The sequence below is a fragment of the Octopus sinensis genome, linkage group LG2 (genome assembly GCF_006345805.1).
Source record: "Octopus sinensis linkage group LG2, ASM634580v1, whole genome shotgun sequence".
In the NCBI taxonomy this organism is placed as follows: Eukaryota; Metazoa; Mollusca; class Cephalopoda; order Octopoda; family Octopodidae; genus Octopus; species Octopus sinensis.
The window spans coordinates 206,850,344-206,862,972 of record NC_042998.1 but is presented as its reverse complement, the minus strand read 5'-3'; the positions used below and the strand labels follow the sequence as shown (position 1 = coordinate 206,862,972).

At 37.5% G+C, this 12,629-nt stretch overlaps 1 non-coding gene across 1 annotated transcript; it reads left to right on the top strand.

Annotated features, from left to right (window-relative positions):
• Window positions 1-2,507: 2,507 nt before the first annotated feature.
• On the top strand, window positions 2,508-2,613 carry LOC115208844. The gene has a single exon (XR_003881287.1). It is a non-coding gene; the product is annotated as a U6 spliceosomal RNA (small nuclear RNA).
• The last annotated feature ends 10,016 nt before the right edge of the window (window positions 2,614-12,629 follow it).

Here is a 12,629-nt window from a genome sequence, read left to right as displayed (position 1 = left end):
CCAGCAAGACAGCTCAGAAAACTGCTTTTCCTTTTTTCATACAAACCCTCCACACACACACACACACATATATGTAGCAGTTGATTTATTTGAGCCAAAGGAACTATATTTTCATATCTAATACTATTTGGCAACTCCAGAAAGAAAAAGCATTCTATTTTTTCATCAACAAGAGGCCAGATTTGAACTCTGAATTTACAACACCAGGAAATCAACCACCAACAGTCCACCACTCAGGGCTCACACTGTATCTATCAAACCCTTTCCTACCTCTGCCTAACATGATGATATTAGGCCTCAACTCGGAAGTATTGAACGTGTATGTGCATGTACGTTTGCGTGTCATTGTTTAAGAGATTATGAATGCACGTGCACACATACATAGGTGTATATGTCTATGTATATGCACCTTCTACAAGCTAAAACTCTGGACATGCTTACAAAATAAAAAAAACAACACAGCACCCATGACTTTCGGAAACCCTTTTTTCATGCTCAGAATTGCTGAAATGAGGAATAAACTACCAGCATTGATTGTTAGCTATCAGGACCCTACATCCTTCAAACCTTCCATGGTTCTTGAAACTTGCTAACAACACACCTGATGCCTCTTTTAAATAGCTCACTCTTCAATTCCTGTGCATTATTCTATGTACTGTCATTGCACTAGTGCCACCTTTTCTGAAGAGTTGTGGTGTACCTGGTTTTTTTAAATCTATTTCTCATAATTGTTACTGAGACAGTTAGAATATAAACTAAGAGATCCCTCTCAATAATTAGAGGTATAAATCCTACAGTTATATTATGGATGTTGTATTTGCAAATTTCTTGTTAAGGGTCACCATAAATTATGTTAATGCTTGCTGTGCACATTGTTTCTTGATTCCAGATCACAATGTCTGGTCTGTTGTGCTTTACGTTTTATATTTCTGTATGTGTAATCTACTCTTGTCATATCTGGGTGTTGCTGAAAAAAAAAAAAAAAAAAAACGAAAAAGAAAAATACAAAAGCCCCCACCCTATCCCTCCAGAAATAAAATAATACAAAATATTTGTTTCAAATTTTGGCACGAGGCCAGCAATTTCAAGGAAGAAGGGGTAAGTCGATTACATCGCCCCCCCCCCAGTGCTTAACTGGTACTTATTTTACCGACCCAGAAAGGATGAAAGGCAAAGTCGACCTCAACAGAATCTGAACTGGGAACATAAAGACCCAAAGCATTTCCCCCAGCATGGCTCATGATTCTGTCAGCTTGCCACCTTTATATAAAACAATATATTAAAATCTGATATCGGACACAAGACCAACAAATTTTCGAGAGAATATATCGACAAATGTTTGACAGACTGCCCTCCTCCGTTGAAGGAGGTGAAAGGCAAAGTTCACCCCAGCAACTTGGTATTAAAAAAAAACAGAAATGTTGGGTGGTGGGCAAAAGAAGGCAAAAACTGAATAGCCAGGTTAATAGAAATTCAATGCAATTTTTTTGGGTTTTTTTTAGGTAAAATGTGATCCAAAGGAAAAATTTGCATACAATCAACAGTTTTAGTTTGTGTTTTTCTTTTTTTTTTTTTTTTCATCTGTTAAAATTGCTGGAAACCAATGAAAACAGATAAGAATAAAAAATAATAAGTCTATGCACACACACACACACACATATATGTTTATACATATGTTTAGCCAGAAATAGGTATATTTGTGTCTATTATGTGTATATATACATATGCTTATGACATATACATGTTTATATATACTTAAGTTTATACACACACACATACACATTTGTATATACATACACACATTTAGCCAGAAATGTGTATATTTGTGTCTATATGTGTATATACACATATGTTTATAACATATTTATACATGTTTATATATATACCTAACTTTATACATGCACACACACACACACACACATCATCATCATCACACATGTATATTTTATACATATACATTCATACATATTTATGTTTATACATGGGTATACGTGTATACATTGATTTAAGTGCAGTTTATGTGTGTGCATGCATGCCTCTGTGTGTGAGTAACTATAGGTATGTGCTAAAACATAAATGTGTGTGTGTGTGTAATATATGTATGTGTGTGTAATTGTGTAATATATATATATATATATATATACATATGTATATGTCTGTATTTATACACACACACACACACACACACATATATATATATATATATATACACACACACATATATATTAGAAATTAGAATGCCGATGGAGTAAGAGATTATGTCATCAACTTCATTAGCCTACAGCTGTTTCTGCTACAAGATGCAATGCGCTTGGAGCTGGATGCTCGTGTATCACTCTAAAGCTTCATTGCAGTTTCAAACATGAAGTGCAATATTATTTTATATGATTATATATATATATAGACCTGTTTAGGTATATGTAGTCAGTAGTTACTTCTATTCCTTAGTTTCATGCTAGGATCCAGGAATTTGCATGCTGTAATCTTCTACAGACTCTGCCACAGTTTCTGAAGCAAAAGTCAAGGTGGTCGTCATTTGGAATGATGCAGAGAAGATTAGCATGGGCTCTGTGCAAGGATGGCATGCAAATTCATAAAGTGTTCCATATTTTTGACTATGTAAATATTTTATCTCATAAAATATATATATATATATATGTATAAACACACACGCTTTTGTACAAATATGTGTGTGTGTGTGTGTGTGTGTATATATATATATATACACACGCTTATACACATATGTACATAAGCATGTTTCTGCATATATGTGTATGTTCTGATGAGGAGTTAGCTACAAATTTTCTGTTTGATATGTTTTTGTTAAATTTATATATATATATACATACACACACACACACAAATATGCATATATATATTTGTATATGTATAAATATATGTAAATGTGTGTGTGTATATATATATATATATATATATATGTTTGTGTGTGTGAATACATGTGTATCAATGAATGTCAGTGTTTTTATATAGTGTCTGCATGTGTGTGTATTCAATTTAGAACAGGAACTTTATTATATTCATTTCATTATCTGAATATATATATATATAATATATATATATATATATATATATATATATATATATATAAATACATACATACATACACACGCACACACCATATTTCTCTTTTAAAATGGATTTATAGATAGGAATTGCAGTTACAGAAAATTGAAAGAAAAAAATAGATGAAAAAAAAAAAAAAAGTCCCCACAATGATGACTCTTGTGTTTCAGAATGTGTGAAGTTTAATTATGTGTAAAACATTTAGTAATGATTAACATTTTATACTATTTAGTAATTGTAAAATAATTGGAGTACAATTATCATCATCATTATTGTCCTCGTCATTTTAGCATTCACTTATCTATGCTGGTGCAGAAAAGTATATCTTATATCCAGTAAGACCCTGTTTATGAAGCTCTATGAAATGATAGCAGTTGTTAGTGTAAGCTTTAACCCATTAAGTCCCACTGTCCTATAAATAGGACATTGAATAAGCTATATCACATTGTCTCAGTGTCCTATTTATAGGACACCGAGTATTTCCATTTCTACTTGAAGTAAAGGAGATTTAATAATTATTTTTCTTTCATTTTAACCTATTTTCAATCATCTGTAAAAATTTAAAAGTAATATTCAGAAATTTAAGAACTCTGGGACTTAATGGGTTAAATTTATGCACACACACACACACACACACACACACTCTATAACCTGCACATTCCCACAAGTAAAGTACATATTCCCACACTTCTATACAATTGCCTGTTTGTGTATGTGTAGTTGTATTTGTATACTAATGAATATACATATATGTGTATATGTGTTAATAAATTATACTCTTTTATAGTTGTACGCTGCCCCCACCATCCTTACCTATCCTACTAACGGTGTTACCTTGTTACCTTACTAAATATATATTAATGTTTATTTTTATGTTCAGTTATAATTAAAACAATTTTGCATTAATCAGCTGAGTTACTCTAATCTTTTGTAGAGTACAAATTTTTTTTATCCTTAAGCAAAAATATTAACAATGACTAAAAACAGAAAATTCCCTAAATAACAAGTAATGAAACTGACCAGCTAAAACACCACCTACTTACCTTTTGTGAACCCCTAAAATATTTAATTACAAAATGTAACATAGTCAATTGCTAAGTTTTTAAATACTGGACTAAACTTTGAACATTTGACCTTTACATTGTCAAATTTACTCTAATAAAAATTTCTACAAAACACCTTTCCATAACAATCCACCCTACAACCTAATTACCACTCCACTCAACCCCAAGGAAGATTTTAATTCAACAGAGATTGGATAAAGCCAAGATTAATGTCAATGCATCACTGTCCAATGATGGTTTAGCTGACTGAAACTTCGGAGTCACTGTCAGTGATATGCTTGCTTAAGAATAACAAATATATATATATATACATATATATTGCATATATGTATATATTGTGTTTTATATGTCTTTTGTGTGTGTGTGTATATGTATGTATGTCTATATAAAAAAAATACATACACATATATATACGAACTTCTCTTTTCACCACATAAACAAATAATATATAAGCAGATACAGTTTAAGAATGCATAGAATTTTTTGAGTTATATAACCATTAGGAATGTATTTTTGCAGTTGAAGATTTTTCTGACACGTCTGATATCTCTGGCATTATTTGGTATTTTCTGGTAGTTTATCTTCCGGTAAAATATTATAGTCCAAATATTTTCTTTAGACAAGATACACCGTAGTTTCTACGTTGGTACCGAAGTGAATATATTTGGTATATTTCATGGAATCATTTGTACACTATATATTATTGATGTTTCTGTTATCGTCCACTGGTGGGATGAAACACAAAGTTGACTTGAGAAGGAATTGAACTTGGAACGTTGTGAGACCTAAGAGATGCTGTAAAGCACCATGTCCAGTTCTATGTAATTATCTGTGTCATTATAGACTAACGATCAAATTGAAGTGCCAGAGAAAAATATGTAAATAAAAATAATTAGATATTAGATAAAAAGTTGTTGATGTAATTATAATAGTAATTATTAATGTTAATTTGAGTTAAAATAATTATAATAAACAACGATGACGGTTAATCAGTATCCTCCCATGGGGCGACAATGTTAAGTTTTGACGGAACACTTAGGACCAGGCAGGTTGTCGAGTCATCAGCTTCTGTGTCAGTAGAGCTGTTGCTTGGAACATGTCCGAAGCAGGGGCTTGGGACCTCGAGACATTTTCGTTGTGAACACCCCTGAGTTAGAACTGGTGGCAAACTCATACGGGCAGCTCCTGCTGCACCTGCTGCACAACTGTAAAAGAGGATAAGAAATTTAGTTGCAAGAAAAATACACAAACACATGTAAAAAAAAACAACAAAAAAACTCCAGAGTTGGGAGGACGTCCAGCAGTGAAGATAATTGCCTCAACAAAATGTCACCTTGAAGTGGTTGATTTATCAAGAAAGAGCAGTCAAATACCCCTCATACTGGTTTCGAATTTTAGCACAAGGCCAACAAGTTTGGGAGAGGGGTTAAGTTGACTACATCGACCCCAGTGCTAAAATGGTACTTATTTTATCAACTCCATAAGGATGGAAGGTAAGATCAATCTTGGTGGCGTTTGAACTCAGAACACGAAAACAGATGATATACTGCTAAGCATTTTGCCTGACGTACTAATAATTCAGCCAGCTTGCCGCCTTAGATCTCCCTCAAATATTGCCATTTTATAAAAGAGCACATTTACTATTACACCTTCTTTAGAATTTGGGAGTAACACTAAAAATTTATAAGAATTTGGGAACAAAGATGGAGTTTATTTTTTAATTTTTTTTTAAGACTAAAATTTTTTCTTAGAAGTCTCAGAGATTACATATACCTTGTGTGATGGTTGTCATCATCATCAACGTTTAACGTCCGTTCTCCATGCTAGCATGGGTTGGACGGTTCGACTGAGGATCTGGGAAGCCTGAAGACTGCACCAGGCTCCGGTCTTATCTGGCAATGTTTCTACAGCTGGATGCCCTTCCTAATGCCAACCACTCCGTGAGTGTAGTAGGTGCTTTTTACGTGCCACCAGCACTGGAGCCAGGCGAGGCTGGCATCGGCCACGGTCGGATTGGTGCATTTTACGTGCCACCTGCACGGAAGCCAGTCGAGGCGGCACTGGCTTCGGCCACGATTCGGATGGTGCTTTTTACGTGCCACCGACACGGAAGCCAGTCGAGGCGGCGCTGGCATTGGCCAATAATAAATATTTAATGATATAGTTCTAGATACGGTCTTCCTAAAAAAAAAAATGATGGTCATGGTGGCATGCCTTTGGTCACAGGTCAGCTTAGAGTCAACATGGGTTGATGGGAGCTAAACAATGTCAGAGCCTGCCATATTAGCCAAAAAGGCATGGCTGTGTGGTGAGAAGTTTACTTCCCAACCACATGGTTCTAGGTTCAGTCCTTCTGTGTGGCACCTTGGACAAATGTTTTCTACTATATCCTTGGTTATACTTCTACAATACACCAAATACAGTAGAACCTCGCAGTACGAGTGCCCCATTATACGAGCCAAGACTTCTGTGAATTTTTCAAGCACGAGCGGAAATCCGCAGTACAAGCACACAAATCGTCCCATCTTTAAGGTAATTCAGTTAATAAAACCAGTTTACATGTTTCTGTGCTGGTGGCACATAAAAAGCACCATCCGAACGTGGCCGATGCTAGCGCCGCCTTGGCTGGCTTCCGTGCCGATGGCACGTTAAAAGCTCCAACCGATCGTGGCCGATGCCAGACCTCCCTGGCACCTGTGCAGGTGGCACATAAAAAGCACCCACTACACTCGTGGAGTGGTTGGCGTTAGGAAGGGCATCCAGTTGTAGAAACACTGCCAGATCAGACTGGAGCCTGGTGCAACCCCTGGCTTCCCAGACCCCGGTCGAACCGTCCAACCCATGCTAGTGCGGAAAACGGACGTTAAACGATGATGATGATGATTCTCTTTTTTTATAATTGTCATTTTACTTGTAACTACACCTTTTCTGTTTTTAAAACCCATAAGAAATTATTTTTGAGTGGGTTTTAGGGGCTGGAATGGATTAATTATATTTTAGTTGATTTGAGGGGTGACAAGTAATACTTACCAGCATCGCCTTACTGGCACTTGTGCCCATGCTAGCAGGGTGCCCAAGAGCACCATCTGAGCGTGATCGTTGCCAGAGCAGCCAACTGGTTTCCGTGCCAGTGGCATGTAAAAGGGCACCATTCGAGCGTGATCGTTACCAACATCGCCTTACTGGTACCTGTGCTGGTGGCATGTGTAAAAAGATTCGAGCGAGGTTGTTGCCAGTACTGCCTGACTGGCCCCCGTGCCAGTGGCACATAAAAAGCACCCACTACACTCTCGGAGTGGTTGGCGTTAGGAACGGCATCCAGCTGTAGAAACTCTGCCAGATCAAGATTGGAGCCTGGTGCAACCATCTGGTTCACCAGCCCTCAGTCAAAATCGTCCAACCCATGCTAGCATGGAAAGCGGATGTTAAATGATGATGATGAAAATTGATTTGTAGAACAAGTAAATCGTAAGACAAGCTCAGTCATGGAACGAATTAAACTTGTACTGTGAGATATCACTGTATTTTAGCAATAACAATTTTTTTGAAATTTAGAAATCAAAGGGATCCATAGGTAAAAAAGCAGTTGAGAATCACTGCTCTACATTGTAACTGCTAAAAATGAATCGAATCTCTTTCATACCATCCCCTACCATCTTGAAATAAAAGGAAGCAGTCTACGGAGAGGCCAATGAATGAGCAGAGATGTAGGACTATGAGGTTCCCTGTCAAGGAAAATGCACCTACTATAGTGTATAAAGTGTGAAGTTTAGAGGACCCTTAATCTTGTGAGATTGTGGTACTTCTCATGCTGGCGCCACAGGAATGTAACCTATTATGCTCTGCAAAGTTGGTTGGTGTTAGGAAAAATATCTAGTTACAGAAACCAAACCAAAAATGAGGCTTCTGAATGATGTAGATTGGCTACTCTCCTGATATACAAGCTGACCCTGTATACATGGCGACCTGTCCAAAACCAAGGCTTGTTTGGAAAGTAGCTTATAAAATGAAGATTGTGATGGTTTTGGATATACAAAATGATGAGACGATCATGGTTGGAATATCTTTGATCATAACTATTGAGGATGACTAACTTGAGATCAAACAACTACCACTGTTGAAAGTAAGTTTAAAGAAACTTGAGTAGTTAGGGTATTAACAGGGTATAGATGATTTATAAGAAAAGAACATCTGAGATCTTCAGGGAAGCTTTAATATAACAACTTAATAGAATTCAAAATTTCTATAGGGATGCCTTGAGCTAGCAACAAGAATATTCTCATCTGTTCTTGGCTCTTGTATTCCTATACTGATGCTGCACAGGAGTGAAATTCTTTGCAATCTAGAATTCTGCAACAGGGTGTTCAAAAAGTCTCTCCACAGTGAATTTTTTATAATCCTGCACATGCGCAACATGGCTATCACTGCGTGGGTGACCGGGTGTCAGTGATTGTGTACCCTTCAGCATGTCGACATGCTAACCATTGAAGGACGTACGTTCTTAGTTGAATGGGTGTTTGGAGCTGGAACCAATTACACAGATACTGTGAAACAGAAGTTCAGTGAAACCTTTCCCAATACTGTTGTTCCACATCATGACACTCTGTTCAGGGATTTGATAAGAAAATTTAGAAACACAGGAGGCTCAGTGGAAGACACAGCAAGAAGTGGTAGGCCTACTGTTCTTTCAGACGAAACACTCTCCAATGTTTCTGACAAACTGTTGGCAAGCCAATCAAAGTCCCTACGCAAATTGTCACAGGAAACGGAGTTCAACCCAGGAAGTGCTCACACGGCAGTAAAAGAGAAATTAAATTTTATGTATTGAAAATGAAGGACGACACTTTCAACACCTCTTATAAAGTTTTTTAAAGTCTTGTAAAGGCTAATATAATCTTTTGTTGTCTTTATACCATCTTATAAATATTTATTTAGCAATAAAATACTTACTGTGGAGAGATCTTTTGAACACCGTGTACTATCATTCTACACATACTCTAAACATCCTTCATCTCTAAAATAAATAACCTAAGTGGGTTATTACGGGGTACAAACATTGGTGCTGATACCACATGAAAAGCACTCTGTACATGTTGTAAAGTGGTTGGCATTAGGAATGGCATCCAGCCATAGAAGCCATGCTAAAACAGACAATGGAACCTGGTGTGTGGTTCCGGGCCTTGCAGCAGTATAGGCAAAACACACTGACCACATGTCTGGAAAGAAATGCCACCCACCCACCCATTCCACTTTTTATGTGGCTTTTACCCATTACTGCAACTCTAGCAATACTTCCATCTCAAAAGCAAAACCTGCCTTCATCCATTTTTAAGCCAGTGGAATGTTAAAAACACATCCGAACGTGGGGTGTAATCAGCCCACTTATGAATACCCCTCATTCATTGGACAATAAACTTTGCTTGTGAAGAACTATTGAGGCAAGTGAAATAAAAATCAAAATCGCTGACATGGCCAATGACAGTACTGCCTGATTGGCACTCGTGCCAGTGGAATGTTGAAAGCACATCTGAGCATGATCGTTGCCAGGGCCACGGACTGGCTCCCATGCTGGTGACATGTGAAAAGCACCAATCAAGTGTGCTTCTTTCCAGCATCGCCTTACCGGCACATGTACCAGTGGCACGTGAAAAACAACATATGAGCGTGGTTGTTGCCAGTGCTGCTGGACTGGCTCCTGTGTAGATAGCACGTAAAAAACACCTTTTGAGCATGGTTGTTGCCTGAACCACCTGACTGGCCCTCATGCCAATGGCACATAAAAGAAGCCACTACACTCCTGGAGTGGTTGGCGTTAGGAAGGGCATCTAGCTGTAGAAACTTTGCCAGATCAGATTGGACCCTGGTGCAGCCTTCTGGCTCACCAGTCCTTGGTCAAACCGTCCAACTCATGCCTGCATGGAAAGCGGATGTTAAATGATGATGATGATGATGATATCCTGTCCTTTGGAACCATGATGTGTTTCACCCCATCCCAAAGAAGAAACCTCTCCAGTAATGCCATCTCTCCATTTGTTGCTCTAACAAAATGCAAAGGCAGTGTTATCTATCATTTACTCCAGCATCTTAATTCATCCCTCAGCCTCTGATGGCCACTAATTACAGCTTCCAAAGCCAAATCTCCAAGAGATCTGGTCTCCTGTGTCACTGACCAGTTATAGATTTTAGCAAAAACAATGTGGTATTTGACATCATGATGCCACCGCATTTGATCTTGTCCAGCAAGAAAATTTTTTAACCAAAGTGCCCAATTACTCATCTGCCTCTTATCTCTTGGATAAAATATTTCTCATAATATCATATTATCACAGCGTGCATTGATGAGACTCTTTGTGACTCAGACTCTATCAACTCTAGTATACTCCAAGACTCAGTTATGTCGCTCTCGCCCATCTTATTGTATACAATCAACTCTCTCACTGTCATCTCTAACATTGCTCAATCTGTTTTTTAAATCTCATAACGTGAGATATTCAGCAACAGTACTTTGTAGTAAAGATTGTTTGCCAACATAACATGGCAGTCCAGGTTTAGGATGAATGTTGCTATAATTTAGCCCCAGGAGACATCGTCTGCAGCTGGCTATATGACATGATCTATGTCCTTATATTTTCAAACAAGGGAATCTAGCACTCCCACTCAGTTGAATAGTAATTTTCTAATTTATAAATCAGGGACTAGTTGTCACCTTGAAAACTATATATTTTGAACGGGAATTTGGCAGCACCACCTCTAGCCGAACAATTATTCTGTGCTGTTGAAAGGAAATAACCTAGAAATCACGATACACAGATATTGTTTTGAGCTGAGTGGGGGTGCTAGATTCCCTTGTTCGAAAATATAAGGACACAGATGATGTATAGCCAGCTGGAGACGAAGTCTCCTGGGGCTAAATTACAGCAACATTCATCCTAAACCTGGACTACCATGTTATGTTGGCAAATAATCTTTACTACATTGCTCAGCCTGTCAGCAACTAGATACCACATCATCACCAAACATTCATCTTTGCATGCTGGCCAGCCAGAGAGCTGCACCAGTCTCCAACTGTCTGTTTTGGCATGAGTTCTAAGGTTGGAAGCCCTTCCTGATGCCAACCACTTTACAGAGTCTACTGAATGTTTTTCATGTGGCACCATCACAGGACAAAGACCTCTCAGCTGCAAGATGATGTAGAACCAAGTGACACACATCATACCTTCATAAAACGATATTGCCTTAAGTTGAGATCAGACTTATATATGCCTTCACTGGAGAATGATTCCAATAAGGCAAAAATCTGTCCCCCTGTCAAGGACACAGCCTTACACCTTCCTTGCATACAATTCTTGTACAAAACACAACCGAAACTCTGGAAACAACTGAAAACTCAAGCTCTTATCATAAATGATTGTCTCTCCTGGTGATGTCATCTATAACCTGACACTGATTTGTTTTCTTTCCAGCCCTGAACTATTGATCTTTTTCAAATTCCAAGACAGGATCAGCAGTTTTAATGTCCACTTTCCCATTCTTGCACAGGCTAAATGGAATTCCTTGAGGCAGATTTTCTACAGCTGGATGCCCTTCTTGCCACCAACCCTCAACTGTTTCTATATAATATGTCCAGCATGTTAATGATTCTGCCTGCTCTCCACCCTTATGATAATAATAATGATAATAATAATGATAATAATAATAATAATATAATAATAATAATAATAACAACACTCAGAGAGTGCAAACCTCTGTCAAGGCAACACCAACCTCCTCTCAATGAATAACTCAACTACTCTCACAAATAGGAATACTAAAAATGAACCTGACCGCTCTCAAAAATTAAGTAAAAGAACAGGAAGAATAATCCAGAATCCTTGTCCAGTACCGGATTGATAACAAAATCTAATCAGTTTGTGCCAGTCATGAGTCCAAACGTCTCTGAAATTTCATCCGAATCCATCCAGGGGTTGTTGAGATATCTTGTTCATAAACAAACAAACAAACATGACTGAAAACAATACCTCTGCTTTCGCTAAGGTGGAGGTAATAATAATAATAGTAATAACAATAGCAGTAGGATCTTATATAGAAATATTGTCAAGGATTTTCAGAATCAGAGAAAGAGAACATTGAGGTGTTTAAGTTTTGACAAAAGAAATTCGAGTGAAATGAATTCTCTTCCACTAGGAATTGAAACCGGGATAGTGTTTTAACTGCCTGTAGATTAACCCTATTGTATTGTTCTCAATATATTTATTTCTTTATTGCCTACAGGAGACGAGGGGACAAACAAGGACAGAGAAAGGGATTAAGTCGATTACATTGACCCCAAAAGAATGAAAGGCAAAGTCGACCTCGGTGGAATATGAACTCAGAACGTAATAGCAGATGAAATATCGCTGAATATTTCGCCCGGTGTGCTAATGATTCTGCCAGCTCACCGCCTTATTGTTCTTAGTATATTGATTCCTAATGTTGTCACAA